We start from the raw sequence: 15,458 nt of genomic DNA on the forward strand, positions 1-15,458 counted from the left end.
TTGGGCAGCCGTGGTTTTATGTTTTTTGGATACAATCCCTTTCAGACAGCTTCCTCTTGCGTCCACAGTTAATCCTGTTGGATGTGGTTCGTCCTTCTTGGTGGTATGGTGACATTACCCTGGATACCGTGGCTCTTGATGTCAGGTTTAAACAACCTAAAATACTTATAACATCACAAAAAGAAGAGAAAGACAAATAATTTGTTATTTCACTCGCAGCGAGGAGAACGGACAGAGATGTGCTTCAGTTACAAGTCTCCTACCGCTCTGAAAAACATCTGTCCGCACCTCTCTTTTTATTATCTTTCGGGGGTCCCTAGTTACAAAGAACGTTACTCTCTAAGGATGGGAAAAACAGCTGCATCGTAAACAGGTCATAAACACCATTATCTTTTAACAACAAACTTCCACAGTCTCCTCCAATCTTAGGATCAGTTCAGCGCAATCAGCCTCCATCTTTATGACCTCCTCAACTGCTTCCTCCTCATCTCCACTTTTGATGTTTGCCTGCAGACAACTCACACATCCTTTACTCACACAAACATCATGAAAGGTTATAAAATCAAATAGTCAAATGAAACAAAAGGAAAAAATATAAGATAAAAGATATAAACTATATACAATTATTCCAACACTTGATACATCACAAAGACTTGCTGTCTTGGTCTCAGATGCGCCAGCAAGACGTGCACCAACAATTTGTCCTCTTTTGAACTCTGGTATGTCACCCATAATGTTGTGTCCATTTCAATATTTTAAGCAAAACTGTGCTCTTACCCTGCAAATTGAACCTTCAGACTCTGCTCTTACTGGTGCAATGTGCAATCAATGAAGACTGGCTACCAGGCTGGTCCAATTTAGCCATGAAACCTCCCACACTAAAATGACAGGTGTTTCAGTTTCATTGTCCAACCCCTGTACATTTGTTAGATGTTGTTGCTTTTAGCAATATTCTGATAACTTTGTTGTTGTTTTGTGTCTGCCAGAATGATGGAATCAAACTCCATTATGACTTCAGCAGATGTCAAGATGCAGAAAGTTGTTGCTGCTGATCTCATCCGTTTGTCTCCAGATGAGCGGGATGCTTTAAATCAGTTTGACCTTGCCACATGTGATGAGAGGATTCAGGAGTTGGCAAACTTCATTAAGTGTCTGACTAGAGATGCTCTGATTTCAGATGTTCTTTGTCAGCTTACCTTGTTGTATAAGCAGAAATCACAACTGGAAGCTAAAAGATATCTTCAGTTACAGACTGCCCATCAGATGACTCTTCAAAGAAAGAATGCTGCAACGCTTGAGCTCTCAAAAGCTGAGGAGAAGATGGAGAAAGCTGAAGCAAAGTTAGTGGACCTGAAGGCAGATGAGCTCAAGAAAGCTTCATCCCAAAAGCAGGAACAATCACCCACCTTTCAGGAACCTGATTTTCATTTTCACTCACAGCAGCCACAGCAGGGGGCAGACTCAAACAGCAGGCATTCAGCACCTAGGTTAGAGTTCTCTGACAGGCTCTTGAGAAAATTAATTTCTTAACCAAAAATCCTCATTTATGAATCGAAACCAGAGATGTCTTCTGGTGTTGTAATTGTGGCTCAACCTCAGCCTTTGATAATTACAACGTTAAATACTCAGTAATAATTAATAACTATTACCAGAGATGTCACTGTTTAATCAACCATTTCTGCCGAAACGTGTGGAACTTTAACCTTATTTTGACTGACAAATAATTCTTGCACAAAATAAACACAAAACGCCTTCTCTTTATCTACATGAAAATTTATTAAATCAACAGACTGATCCACCTCGCTATTCCGATTCAAAAATCTTCAAATAATCAAACGTGCAAAGTTCTACACAGAAGGGTAAAAAATATCTAAGTAAACAACATAAAATAAAACAGCAATGGGTGAGTATGGAATCAATCAGCAGGCAAAAGTGATAATGTGACAAATCAATATGGTGTTGAATGGAGTTTTGGGAGCGTAACCCCCCAACGTGTAGCTCAGTGAAATACAGGCAGTCATAAACCTTCCCCTACGCAAAGTTGTAAAGTCAGCGCACACAAAGGATCATAAACCTTTTTGGCGGCAAGCTGGTAAAACATGAAGTTGGAAACAAAGGAAACGCTAGAATTTCACCATTATGTTATAATAGTCCAACTTTAAATGTGCCCTGAGCTTACTCTCAGGTATTACAACGACACAGCAAAACATATACAGCTTGAAAAGCACAGCGGCTTTCAGATATCCAACACAGCACATCAAAGTTTCAATAAAATGGCATGCACATACAATTCAGAACACATTAGCCTATAACTGGCGAATCTAATTGCACTAAGACCTACTCTACCCTGCCCATGCTATTCCTAATAAAGAAATAAAAATAAAAGGATGGATTTTACTTTGTTGAAGTCTTCTCTGAGCAGAGGGAGAGAGAGAGAGGAATTTAAGAGTTTCCATGCGTCCGCGGATAACTCAGGGAAGCAGTCCGTTTTTGTCCTTTGTGGCCTCCTTGGCAGAAAGGTGAAAAATATGAGGAACCGTCAATAGTCGACTGGAACAAAAAAACAAGGGGGAAACATTCTGTCTCCTTGAAAACTCCGTTGTTTTTTTTGGTACGTGTTAAACCCACGTCTTCGATCAGTAAAGTTGAAAACTTACAAGCCTTCTTATTGCTGTAAGTTTAATTCGCTCAGTTTCTTGTTGGCCAATAGGGAGAATAAATGAAAATCAAGTTGGGCTTTTATTCTCCAGAGAGATGCTTCAGGTGTTGGTCCAGTCTCCAACGTGAAAGCAAATGGTGGGCCGTCTCATACTCTGTTATATAGTTGGCGGTGGCCTCAAGGCTTGTCAGCCGCGGTGCCCGCTGGGATTTGTAGGAACAGGGTATCCACAAAATGGCACAAAATGGCCGATGACATTGGAAAGGCATAGTGGCGTCCAGCAACATGCAAATGGTCTAATTTTCAGCAAACAAGTGGTCCAACAAGGTGAACAGTCTGGTGGCAACACAGATTCCTCAGGCTTCCATTTATGATTAAATCAACAAGTAAAAAGTTTCAACAGAAGAACTGTAAAACCTTTGTGAGATTCATGGTGTGCACGAATGCCGACAACATGATAATAGCAGCAGCATCAGAGCAGGACCATGATGAAATCCTACCAAAAGTAATAGAGAGAGCAAAGGGTGCAAATGTAAGTTCAACAAGATTCAGTTCAAAGCCGACACAGTGAAATACAAGGGGCACATCATCACAGCAGCTGGACAGAGGCCAGATAAAACAAAGATCAGAGCAATAGTGGACATACCAAACCCGAGAAGATAAACAAAGTCTTGAGCGTCTACTTGGAATAACAACATTTCTTCCACAGTAGTTACCAAATGGAGACTCACTTACTGTACCCCTGAGACAAATATTCAAAAAGGATGCTGTGTGGGACAGGTGTACACACTATAGCACAGCTCTACATACAGGTCCTTCTCAAAAAATTAGCATATTGTGATAAAGTTAATTATTTTCCATAATGTCATGATGAAAATTTAACATTCATATATTTTAGATTCATTGCACACTAACTGAAATATTTCAGGTCATTTATTGTCTTAATACGGATGATTTTGGCATACAGCTCATGAAAACCCAAAATTCCTATCTCACAAAATTAGCATATTTCATCCGACCAATAAAAGAAAAGTGTTTTTAATACAAAAAACGTCAACCTTCAAATAATCATGTACAGTCATGCACTCAATACTTGGTCGGGAATCCTTTTGCAGAAATGACTGCTTCCATGCGGCGTGGCATGGAGGCAATCAGCCTGTGGCACTGTTGAGGTCTTATGGAGGCCCAGGAGTCTTCGATAGCGGCCTTTAGCTCATCCAGAGTGTTGGGTCTTGAGTCTCTCAACGTTCTCTTCACAATATCCCACAGATTCTCTATGGGGTTCAGGTCAGGAGAGTTGTCCGGCCAATTGAGCACAGTGATACCATGGTCAGTAAACCATTTACCAGTGGTTTTGGCACTGTGAGCAGGTGCCAGGTCGTGCTGAAAAATGAAATCTTCATTACCATAAAGCTTTTCAACAGATGGAAGCAGGAAGTGCTCCAAAATCTCCTGATAGCTAGCTGCATTGACCCTGGCCTTGATAAAACACAGTGGACCGACAACAGCAGCTGACACGGCACCCCAGACCATCACTGACTGTGGGTACTTGACACTGGACTTCTGGCATTTTGGCATTTCCTTCTCCCCAGTCTTCCTCCAGACTCTGGCACCTTGATTTCCGAATGATATGCAGAATTTGCTTTCATACGAAAGAAGTACTTTGGACCACTGAGCAACAGTCCAGTGCTGCTTCTCTGTAGCCCAGGTTTGGGGAATGCGGCACCTGTAGCCCATTTCCTGCACACGCCTGTGCACGGTGGCTCTGGATGTTTCTACTCCAGACTCAGTCCACTGCTTCCGCAGGTCCCCCAAGGTCTGGAATCGGCCCTTCTCCACAATCTTCCTCAGGGTCCGGTCACCTCTTCTCGTTGTGCAGCGTTTTCTGCCACACCTTTTCCTTCACACAGACTTCCCACTGAGGTGCCTCGATACAGCACTCTGGGAACAGCCTATTCGTTCAGAAATTTCTTTCTGTGTCTTACCCTCTTGCTTGAGGGTGTCAATAGTGGCCTTCTGGACAGCAGTCAGGTCGTCAGTCTTACCCAGGATTGGGGTTTTGAGTGATGAACCAGGCTGGGAGTTTTAAAGGCCTCAGGAATCTTTTGCAGGTGTTTAGAGTTAACTCGTTGATTCAGATGATTAGGTTCATAGCTCGTTTAGAGACCCTTTTAATGATATGCTAATTTTGTGAGATAGGAATTTTGGGTTTTCATGAGCTGTATGCCAAAATCATCCGTATTAAGACAATAAAAGACCTGAAATATTTCAGTTAGTGTGCAATGAATCTAAAATATATGAATGTTAAATTTTCATCATGACATTATGGAAAATAATAAACTTTATCACAATATGCTAATATTTTGAGAAGGACCTGTACACTAAAGTGCCCATTTACACAAGCCCCTTTGGTGAGGTTTTATGAATACAAGAAACCTCTCACGTTACAAGCGAACTGATCAAAAGATGGACTCGGAGCTTGTCTCCAACAAGAAATCTGACCAGTGTGTTATGCTTCAACATGCACTTACTGATACAGAGAAAAGGTATGTATAACAGAGTTAATATTGTTTATGATTCCACTTGTATTAGACATCTTGTTTATCTCCCGGCTATTATTCAGGAGTCAGACCAGATGTGATGAAACACTGTTTAGCGACATGGAACAGAATATATACTGGTCAGGAATCACTAGGTCATCACAGCGGTTACAGCACCTCATGCCCTTCCCTGATATAATAACATAGGCACGGGGTAACTTTTGGGTCTAGCATTGGGGGGGTTAAGCTCTGCCTAGTTGTTTGTTTATTAAAAGGAGTCAGGCTAATTTTGCATTCCTGTTTTAAAAAATCATTCTAATGCTTTTACTGTGATTTACTTAACTTTTCTGTTTTATTTATATATATTCTGCAGTTTTTCTGTTCCACGTCAGTTCAGCAATAAAAAGCTTCATCTTTTTTTAACACAGAACCAAATATTTAACATTTTTATAGCACCTTCATATTCATAAATGCTTCATTTTGGTGTTTCAAAAGCTTCACAATAATCTGACTTGGTGTTACTTTTTTGTTAGTTTAAGTGAAGGGTGAAGATTAACAGTTTATAACTGATGAAAAAAAATTTGGCTGAAACAGATAACAACACATTTTGTGATATTTAGAAAAAACTTTCTGCTCAGTCCGTCCGACTAAAGTTGTTCTTAAACTCAGAGAAACTATGTTTACTGTGGCTCAAATAAATGTGCTGCTTTTCTCATCTATGTAAATGACTTTTTTAAATGTTATTCTCTCACTCTCTCTCCCACATCTGAGGTTCCATTGTCATAATTTCTTACATTTCTAAAAAGAAAACTGCTCTAAAATTGTTTTTCTTAGATTTTAATGGAATGGTAACCCCTCCACTGAGCCATCAGTTCAGTCTTTACTATTAAACACTTTCTGTAGAGAAAAAGGTGTTTAAAAATAGAACATGGAGTCTCATCCTGGAACTTTCTCGGACTCTCACTTTTTGTCCTGTTATCAATGCTGTTAACTAACTAATGGTCCACCTGTAATTAATTGCTTTGATTTATTTCGTATTAATTCTGCCCCTTTAAACAACCCAGAGCTGTATGGTTAGGATGAATGTTCAGGACATATGAGAAAGGGAGGCTTACTTTTCTATTTCTACTCTGTCTTACTGGAACCAGGAGATATTATCCTGGTTTATTGAGCAACACCTGGTTCTATCTACATGTAGAACTGGACTATTGGACCACCTGCAGCCATGGGATGCAATGTGATGATCTGAAGGACCTTTTAATGTGTTTAGTAACTTTAGGATTAAATGCTTTGATTTTGACTAAAGATCAGATATTTTTCACATCATGATGCAGATCCAGGTAGAAGCTCACAGAGAGGGTTCCTACTGTTTTCCATCACAGGCAGGCCATTTAATTTCACCTGTAGCTCAGGTAAAGGTCCCTCATCATGACCCTGATGATGCTCATTAGTGAACCTCCACCTCATGTCTTGCTGGGTGAATAAGTGATTAGCGCTAGCTTACAATGAGCCCATTCTGAGTCAGCTCTCAAGTTTAATGCTAACCTCAGTCTGGGTTAAGCCGCTCTGCTTCCACCTGTTGCTGGGCGCAAATACCCTACAGGCTCCTACTCTCTGGTTGGCTCCACGGCTGCTCTGAAATGAGCCGTCTCCCCTATTGTATCCCTGTTTGATGCGCTCAGTGTAACTTTTGGGGTAATTAATGAGACGGGCCAACGCTCCTGGACTGAACAGCTGTTCTGGACAAGTCCAGAAAGGACAAATTTCCAGTCCGCCTGAGCCTGTGCGCGTAGTTGCGCAGTCGCGGTAATCATTTAATTGCCTTCTTTTCATTTAGACTCATTGTCAGGTTGGGTAGAGAGAGCAGTGATTATATGGAACACAATAGAAACAAATCTGATTCTTTTTAATAAAATTATGAAGTTTTGGGGCTTAATGTATCTTTTGAACATACATAAACTCCTAAATGTCTTCTTTCATGAGATTCGGGGCTGTTCTGAGAACATCTGGAGCTTCAGCCCAGACGTCCAGGTGACTGGTCTAACAAAGCACCTGGGTACCACTGTATTTAGGAGCTAGTCTACATGCACCACCATTCAGTGTCTGCTTGTACAGGCGTGTACAAGCAGCATAGAGAAAACTAACTTAACAATACATATAGATTTACCTCATTTTGATTTTCGCTCTTTTTACAAGGTGTTGTCGACCAACAGTGATAAAATGTTGTCTGTCCGCTTTTTTGAGAGTACAAGCACTCTCACCAGCGACTGAATCAAAAGTAGGGCTACAGCAAACAGTAAATTCTTGGTGGAGGAAGAAGGTTGGATTATACCAAGTTTTTGGGAGGAGGAGTGGGGGTTACATTACCAGATGATGTTATTTCGCTGGCAAATGAAAATAAAAGAAACTCAACAAGTTATTTATGCATTATTTATTTGTAAATCAGAGTGATGTTATTATATTGGGAGAGTCATATTGACTTGATCAGATTTTTGGGAGGGGGTCATAACCCTCCTAACGCCCCTGCAAATTACGCCCTTGGGCCTAAGAAAAATGTCTATTTCCTGGTGTGCACGTCATTGCAGACCACATGATAATAGCAGCAGCTAGAAAATATCCTGAGATGCTTAACTTGCCAGACAAAACAGCTTAAGCAGTAATTAAAAAAATTCAATCTGTTTTCGCAAGGCATAGGATTCCCAGAGAGGTAGTGAGCGATCATCTCCCATTTGCTAGTTATGATATTTGCAGCTTCATGAGAGCTCAAGCTCACAAGTTCCAGCCCAGGTTTTCCCTCCTCAAATATAATGGCTGAGAGAGCCATAAACATGCATGTAAGAAAGCAATGCAAACTGAAATTGACCCACATTTGGTGCTGATGTCATTGAGGTACACACCAGTGCAGTCAATGAACGTTACCTGCACCTGAATTTCACCTGCCACAGCAAGTCCATAACAAAGTACAGCACCTGCAGTCTTGACAAAAATAACACTTTGATCAACGTGCAAAGCCTCTATCATTGTTGACCCCAGAGAACACTGTTGGACCACTTGTTTGCTGAGTGTTGGACCATTTGCACGTTGCTGGACGCCACTGTGCCTCTCCAACGTCGTCAGCCATTTTGTATCCAGGACAGTCCGTGCGTACAAATCCCATCGGACACTACGACTGATATGACGGGGCGTCCCAAGTCTGACGTCACAAGACGCTATATAGGAAGGTGTCCATTTTGAGGGCTTGCCTTCAGCTGGAGACCGTGACGCGGTGACCACGCAACTGAAGCATCTTCTGGACAAGAGTCCCGAGTGGATTTCATTTATTCTCCTTCGTTGGCCAACGAAAAAACTCATAAAAGGTTTCTGGAATAAGAAGGCCAGAAATTTCACTTTGCCGATCAAAGACGTGAGCTTAACACGTAACCAAAAACCCCACGGAGTTTCAAGGAGACGAATCGCCACCTTGTTTTGGGCCTAGTCGACCGCTGATGGTCAGCTCATATTTTTCCTTTTTGCCAAGGAGGACAAAGGACAAAGATTAACCGCTTTTCCTGTGGACGCACATTAACTTCCAAATTTCCCCTTCCTCTCTTAACTCCGCTCAGAAAGAAGGCTTCAACAAAGTAAAACACATCCTATTATTAATTTTATTTCTTTATTAGGAGATTTTTAGTGCAGTTAGAGTCTCATGTGTGTTCGGAATTGTATATGCATGTCATTGTTTTGAAAATCGCTGGTACTTCTGGAGACCACCGTGTCTCGCAAGTGTGTCTTTACCGTGCAAATACCTGTGCGCAGGTGCGCTGTGTAACTGGACTGTTATAATAACCTCATGGTGAAATTCACCATTTTCTTTGTCTTCAATCTCACTGCTTATTAGTTTGCCGCCAAAAGTTTTATAACTCTCTGTGTGCTCAGCCCGCGCAGAGTTGGGGGATGTTTTATGACTGAGTATAACTGAGTTACAGTTTTGGCTGTGGCCCAACCTCCACTCACCACCACACCCCTTTGTCATATTATCATTTTTGCCATAACTGCTGGTTTTATGTGTTTAGTTAGATATTTTACCCCTTTTGTGTAGAACTTTGCATGTTTGAGTAGGAGTAGCGGGGACGAAGATAAGTGGTTTTCACTGGGCTGTTTCCCCGCTGTATGATGTGATGAACCTGAGGTGTATTTAAAGGGCCTCGCTGAGGCAGTTTAGAAGAGGAGTTAGAATAAAAAACTCTGTGCCCCCAGAGCTGGTCGCTGGCCTAGCTCCCCTTCTACCGGACGCGGAGTTGTGGATCGTGCTGAGAGTTCCACACTCGGGATTTGGCTCACCCAAAACGTGGATATAGTTTAGTTGGGGACGTTTGGACTTAGGAACGGGTTAGCTCACCCGGAGGTCTGCGCTCACCTCAAACATGATGCAGTTATAGAACGGTGAGCTCCGCCGGGGTCGATTAGCGACTAGAATGTGAGCCGCTGAGGTAGGGCGTAACATCCCTGGTCAGGACCTAAATGTTACACTCAGTTAACTGACAATCTTTCTCTTTGTTGCTGGTAACCGTAGGGTTTCAACTGTCTGCTTTGCTTTCTTTTATTTCCCTTTTCTCTCCTTGCTGTGCACAGTGTATGTATGAGTGTATGCGTATATGTGTGACTGTGTATGTTGGGCTGCGAGTGGTGACATCATCGCAGGAGCTGTGTGTAAAATATTGAGGAAACAATTATTGTGATTCGAACACTGGTTGGTTTTGTGCTGCAGTTATCAAATAGTAACATGGAGGAGTATTATAAGGTGTTTGAGGATGTTGACAGGGGAAATGGTTGGAAACCTCTTGCAAAACAAAATAGATGAATTGTAGCGTATTTGGATTGATCATATAGATTCACACGACGTTAATAAAGTAAAAGAATGTCTGGAAAATGCTGTCAAAGTGAAGGGAAATACGTATAACCAGGCGCGTAGGTAGACCTGGGCAGGCTTCTTGATAAAATACATTTAGAAATATTAAAAAGATGCAGCCACAAAGTGGTATTGGACTTCACATTTTTATTTAAAAACAATCAGCTTTTTAACTTGTGTTCTATATACTCACGTACCGCTCCACAATAACCTGACAATGAGGTAAAAGGAGAAGACAGAAATAGTTATTTGTGCACTTGCGGCTCATTTCAGAGCAACCACAGATCCAACCAAAGAGTGGAAGGCTGGTGTGTTCAGGAACAGGTGGAAGCAGAGCGGTATAACCCAAACGAAGATAGTGATAAAACCTGAATGCTAACTCGGAATGGGCTAAAACTTTTGTCAACAAAATTCACATGAAGTTCTTTTCTAAATACCTCAAAATGTGTAATTATTTGCTTCAGTTATTCAATCTTTTTCTTCAGTCCTAAACTCTGTTTCTCCTTGTCCTTCATTCAGCTTCTAACCAAAATAAACAGTACAATTATTGCAACCCTTTTTTGTTCACAATAATTTACATTCAATCTAAAACCAGCCGAGACAGAGAACTGATACAATATGTCCTATATTACTTTAATGTTAAATTACCTATAAACTGTCAGAGGGTGTGTTGAATAAGGGCAAATATGCACGAAATGTGGAGGACAAGGCAGAGAGAAATTGGAAGCGTTTAATGCAGCTGTTTGCGTGACAAGGAACTAAACACAGACACCGAGGTGTCGTCTTCACCACCGTACATCCACCCTAATAATCCGTTTACTGAGGCCATGTTTAGAAGAGTTAGATTATTAGCTGGTATAACTTTGGCATTGGGAGATTTCAGACAACTTTTGGGTCGCAGCACTACATGTAGTAATCTCTAGGTTATTGAGAATGTGGCCCGCACCTCTCATTAATGCGACGCAACACCTTATTTTGCTGTGGCTGGAGGGATGGGAGACGCGCTGTGTGACGTGTTCCCATCTAAAATTCAGACACCGTGCTTTAATTTTTCTGAGACAGGCGAACACATATTGTTTCTTTATGAGGCGATAGACACTTGTATCAAACAGACAGTGACTCGATGGAGTTCAATATTTTAGACAAACTGTGATGGATGGAAGACCTGAACAAAAACAATCCGAGGAACCCCAGATTTAGGAAGGTTTGGTCATACGAGGTGGGACAGACATTTGGTACTCCACATGCAGAACAAATTGGATAATGGCTCCTGTTACATCTCCGCCCACTTAAGCAGCTTCGGGGTGGTAAAACCTCCTAGATCCTACCAATGTATGTCAACTGGCTCCACCTATCCAGTGGGAGTCACACCCATATAGTCCTCGTGGCCAGGCCAGGGGTGGGCCGTTTGGAAAGAGGGCCGGACGAAGGGGTGGACAGGGAGGAGCCGGTTCCTCCTCCTGCCTAGTATGTGGGCAGACGGATCATGCAGCTGCCCTCAGCGTTATGGGGCACATCCAAAAGAAGCTCCTCCATCCTTGCATCAACCTCCTCTGACACAACAAGCTCCTGTCACCACACAATGCATCAATCATACCACTGTGACACACCCCACAGAGAGGTCCAGACAATGGGAAAAAGGCAGAATCCATTGTTCTAGTGGAATTAAAGGGACACATTGCTATTTCTTGCGAACATTGAAGCCACGTTTTCCATGTTGAACATTCCTCCATCCAATAAAAGGTCTTCTCTGATGGATGAAACAAACTCTGGCAGTGTTTACACCTCTTCACATTATGGTTGGAAAACAAAAACAAAAAACTGTTGCATACATTGGTTGTGAATCTACTCGGCAGAGACATTTTGATTGCATTGGGAGCAACAATACTATGTTCCATGGATGGGTTGGTTGTGACTTTTCCAGATGGAACCTGAAGCACATCAGTATTTACTGCAGTCTGTAGAGGAGCCTTGTGTGGACATTTATCAGGGCTTCAGTGAGCCCGAAACCCCTTCTGGTCCTGGGGTGAGGTCCAGTTTCCTTGGCTCCTTGCGGCCCAATACCTGCTCTGCCACGTGTGACTTTGCTTTATGACAGAAATGAGAAAACAAAGATTGGTTTCAGGAACAGTTTGAGGAATACTTTAGAAGGAAAATATGGACCATTTCCTCTAAAACATTTATGAAATGTCTGATGAAGCTGTATCTCACATATCTCTAACCTTGCACTCAAGTCATCAGACTAAAGAACAGGGAGGAGTTGTAACACGTTCCCTTGCAGCCACTGATTAGCAATTTACTGCTGTCCCAGCCCTTTCTTTCTCTGCCTCCACTAACATTTACTGTGTTAAAGTTATTGACCCTGCCATTTTAGAACATCATCAGCTATCCAGATAACACGGCAGAGAATTAACTGATCACTTTCTGACTGAGGCTGTTTATCCAGTTGTCCACCACATGTCTTCCCCATTTGGCAAAACCAGTACCCACACTCTCCTGCTGCAGAGGCTGGAATTGCTGACACCATTGAGGGGCTGTTAAAAGCAGGCAGGTCAGAACCCTGCCAGTCTATCTGAAACACCCCCATTCTGCCTGTAAAAAGGAAAGTTATAGGTACCTGCAAAATGGCTCACGATTTAAAATAAATTAATAGCTCTGACAGCTGACTAGCTGAACACTACAGGGATGTCTTCTCGTTCACTTTTAGGAATCAGCAACTAAGAGACACCAGGTTGCCTCAAGATTTTGCCTTATCCCCGGATCAGGTTCTCAAATCAGGTTCTCAAACAGCAGCTCCAGGACTGCATGTTGCCAGCAGAGGTGGTTTCTGATTACAGCCTGAACAGCAACCGCGTGTATTGAAGCTACCAACTCTATTCTTTTACATCTTGCAAAAAAAACAAAAAAAGGTAAAATGAAAAACAGATTGAAGAATAAACGTTACTTTTTAGGACTAGTTATTTCAACAACAGGAACCCATATTTTTCCTGCACAAAAATCTGCCATTTTACATAATCCCAAACAAAGATTTTTTGTCATTTTTGGGTTAGACTGCCTGTTGGATGGGTGCGAGGACTTGTTATCACTCATGTAAAAACTTTGTGCTGTAGTGCACCTGCACTCTGCTCTGTATCATGCTCTGGTATGCAGTTCTCCCTGTGTGTGTAGGATTCCGTGATCTATTTGTACACACACACACACACACACCAGAGGCCTGTGAGAACCAGCCTCTTCTCAGCCTCACACACACACACACCCTGTCTGAACTGTCTGTTGAACTGTGTTTGGACCACAGCATATAAATAAAGAGATAGGGTGTCAATACTTTGTAGTCTGCACTGCAAAGTGAGCTACCCTTGCAAGTAAAACTGACTCTGTATCGTTCTTACCTCTGAGTTGACTGAATAATACCTAACATTTACTTGGTCCTTCATTGCCAGATTGATTCAATAACCTTATTTCTCTTTGCTTTAACAGTGACTCTGGGATCCGTGGGGGAAGCCTGACATCGAGTGAACTCTGCTGCACGGCTTCCCTTAGCCTGGATGGCTGAAAGTCCCGGTGTATAGATTTGCATCAGGCCAGTGAATAATCGTCTTGCTCAACGCCGGGTGATTCTCACAGGATCCAGAGAGTTACCAAGAAGTCAACTCCGAGGTGAGACAGTTTTAAAATACAGTACATAAGATAAGAAAAAGTCGTTGGTAGTGCGTCGCCGATAAGGACACTGCATTGGGAAGGTTTAATTCCGCCGTGAAGGGAATAGTGACAAATTTGGTACAATCCCGCCGTGAAAGGGATTAAAGAAAACAACTGAGGATTATTCCCCTGCGAGGGAATAGAGTAAGCGCTATATAAATAAAAGAAGAAAAGTACTTAAAAGTGGTTGGTAGTGTGTCGCCGTTAAGGACACTGCATTGGGAAGGTTTTATTCCGCCGTGAAGGGAATAGTGACAAATTTGGTACAATCCCGCCGTGAAAGGGATTAAAGAAAACAACTGAGGATTATTCCCCTGCGAGGGAATAGAGTAAGCGCTATATAAATAAAAGAAAAAAAGTACTTAAAAGTGGTTGGTAGTGTGTCGCCGTTAAGGACACTGCATTGGGAAGGTTTTACTCCTCCGTGAAGGGAATAGCGATAAAATTAGGTAGGGCATTAGGTAGGGCCCCTCCGGGAAGAGGGCCAAATAAAACGACTAAGGGTTATTCCCCTGCGAGGGAATAGAATAAGCGCAATAAAAGTAAAAAGAATGAAATAAATTGAGCTCATAAAAAACACCAAGTTAACTTAGAAACAATTACAAGGTACCTGAAACTAACTGTGTGACTGTGTTGTGTGTGTATATGGAGGACTAAGCATTTTAATAGAATCATAGTAGGATTCTGCCAGTCCTGTGTTTTATTTTGCCCAGATTAAAACTACGTACTGGTGATTTTGGAGATTAAGGTCAGATTTTATTCCAGAAAATTAACACCGCTGCGAATTAGTCGCAGTAGAAGGGCGTGTTAATGTCCTCTCCATAAGTCTCATGCCAGTGACCTTTGATCTGGGACATTCATACTACAATTAAACTAACACAAAACATAATGGGGAAAAAACAAAGTAAACAGAAAAATCATTTGGAGGGAGATGTAAAATTAATGGAGAATTATGTGGAAGGAGCAGGCATAATCTGCCATAGGTGGAATAAAAAACATGGGTTTTTGGGCAAATTAGATACAAAGAATGTCTTAAAATTACAAGGGGATCTAAAATTAGAAATAATGAAAACCAAAAAGAGACAAAAGAAAGAACAAAGGAAGGTTGAATATAAACTCTCAGAAAAATGATTGGAACAGAGCAAGCTGAGAGACATACAGAGGCAGGATAAGAGGGAGAAGCGTAAAGAAAAGTTAACAGCCGCAGTTTTGGTGCGGCCAGAGGAGGAGACTACAGCTGCCTTCAGACAGCAAAGGCGGCAGCCTCCAGGAGCACAGCCACCTGCTACACATGCAGTGGTACAGCGTGAGGAGGAGGAAGAAGGTGCAGCCGCTGCATCTCCTCAAACCCCCGAGAAAAAGCCAGATAAATCAAGCAACCCTTTTAAAACAGAAGAGAAGAGCCCTGGTCTCCCAATTTCTGGGGGAGCACAGGCGTACGAACCAGGAGTAAAAATAAGAAAACTACGACTGACCTCAGCTTATACCCAAATGAAGCCTTAAAGGCTCACGAACAGAAATTTCATCCATCTGGGAAGAATTTAGAGGAAGACATGTTTTCTCTTGTTGAAGTAGCAAATCCAAACATAGGTAACGCTAATAATCCACAGCCACAAACCATTCTAGTGTATAGGCCATGGACACAGGAAGACAGAAATGCTGCTCTAAAGGG

Source organism: Girardinichthys multiradiatus, chromosome 6 (assembly GCF_021462225.1).
Source record: "Girardinichthys multiradiatus isolate DD_20200921_A chromosome 6, DD_fGirMul_XY1, whole genome shotgun sequence".
Taxonomy (NCBI): Eukaryota; Metazoa; Chordata; class Actinopteri; order Cyprinodontiformes; family Goodeidae; genus Girardinichthys; species Girardinichthys multiradiatus.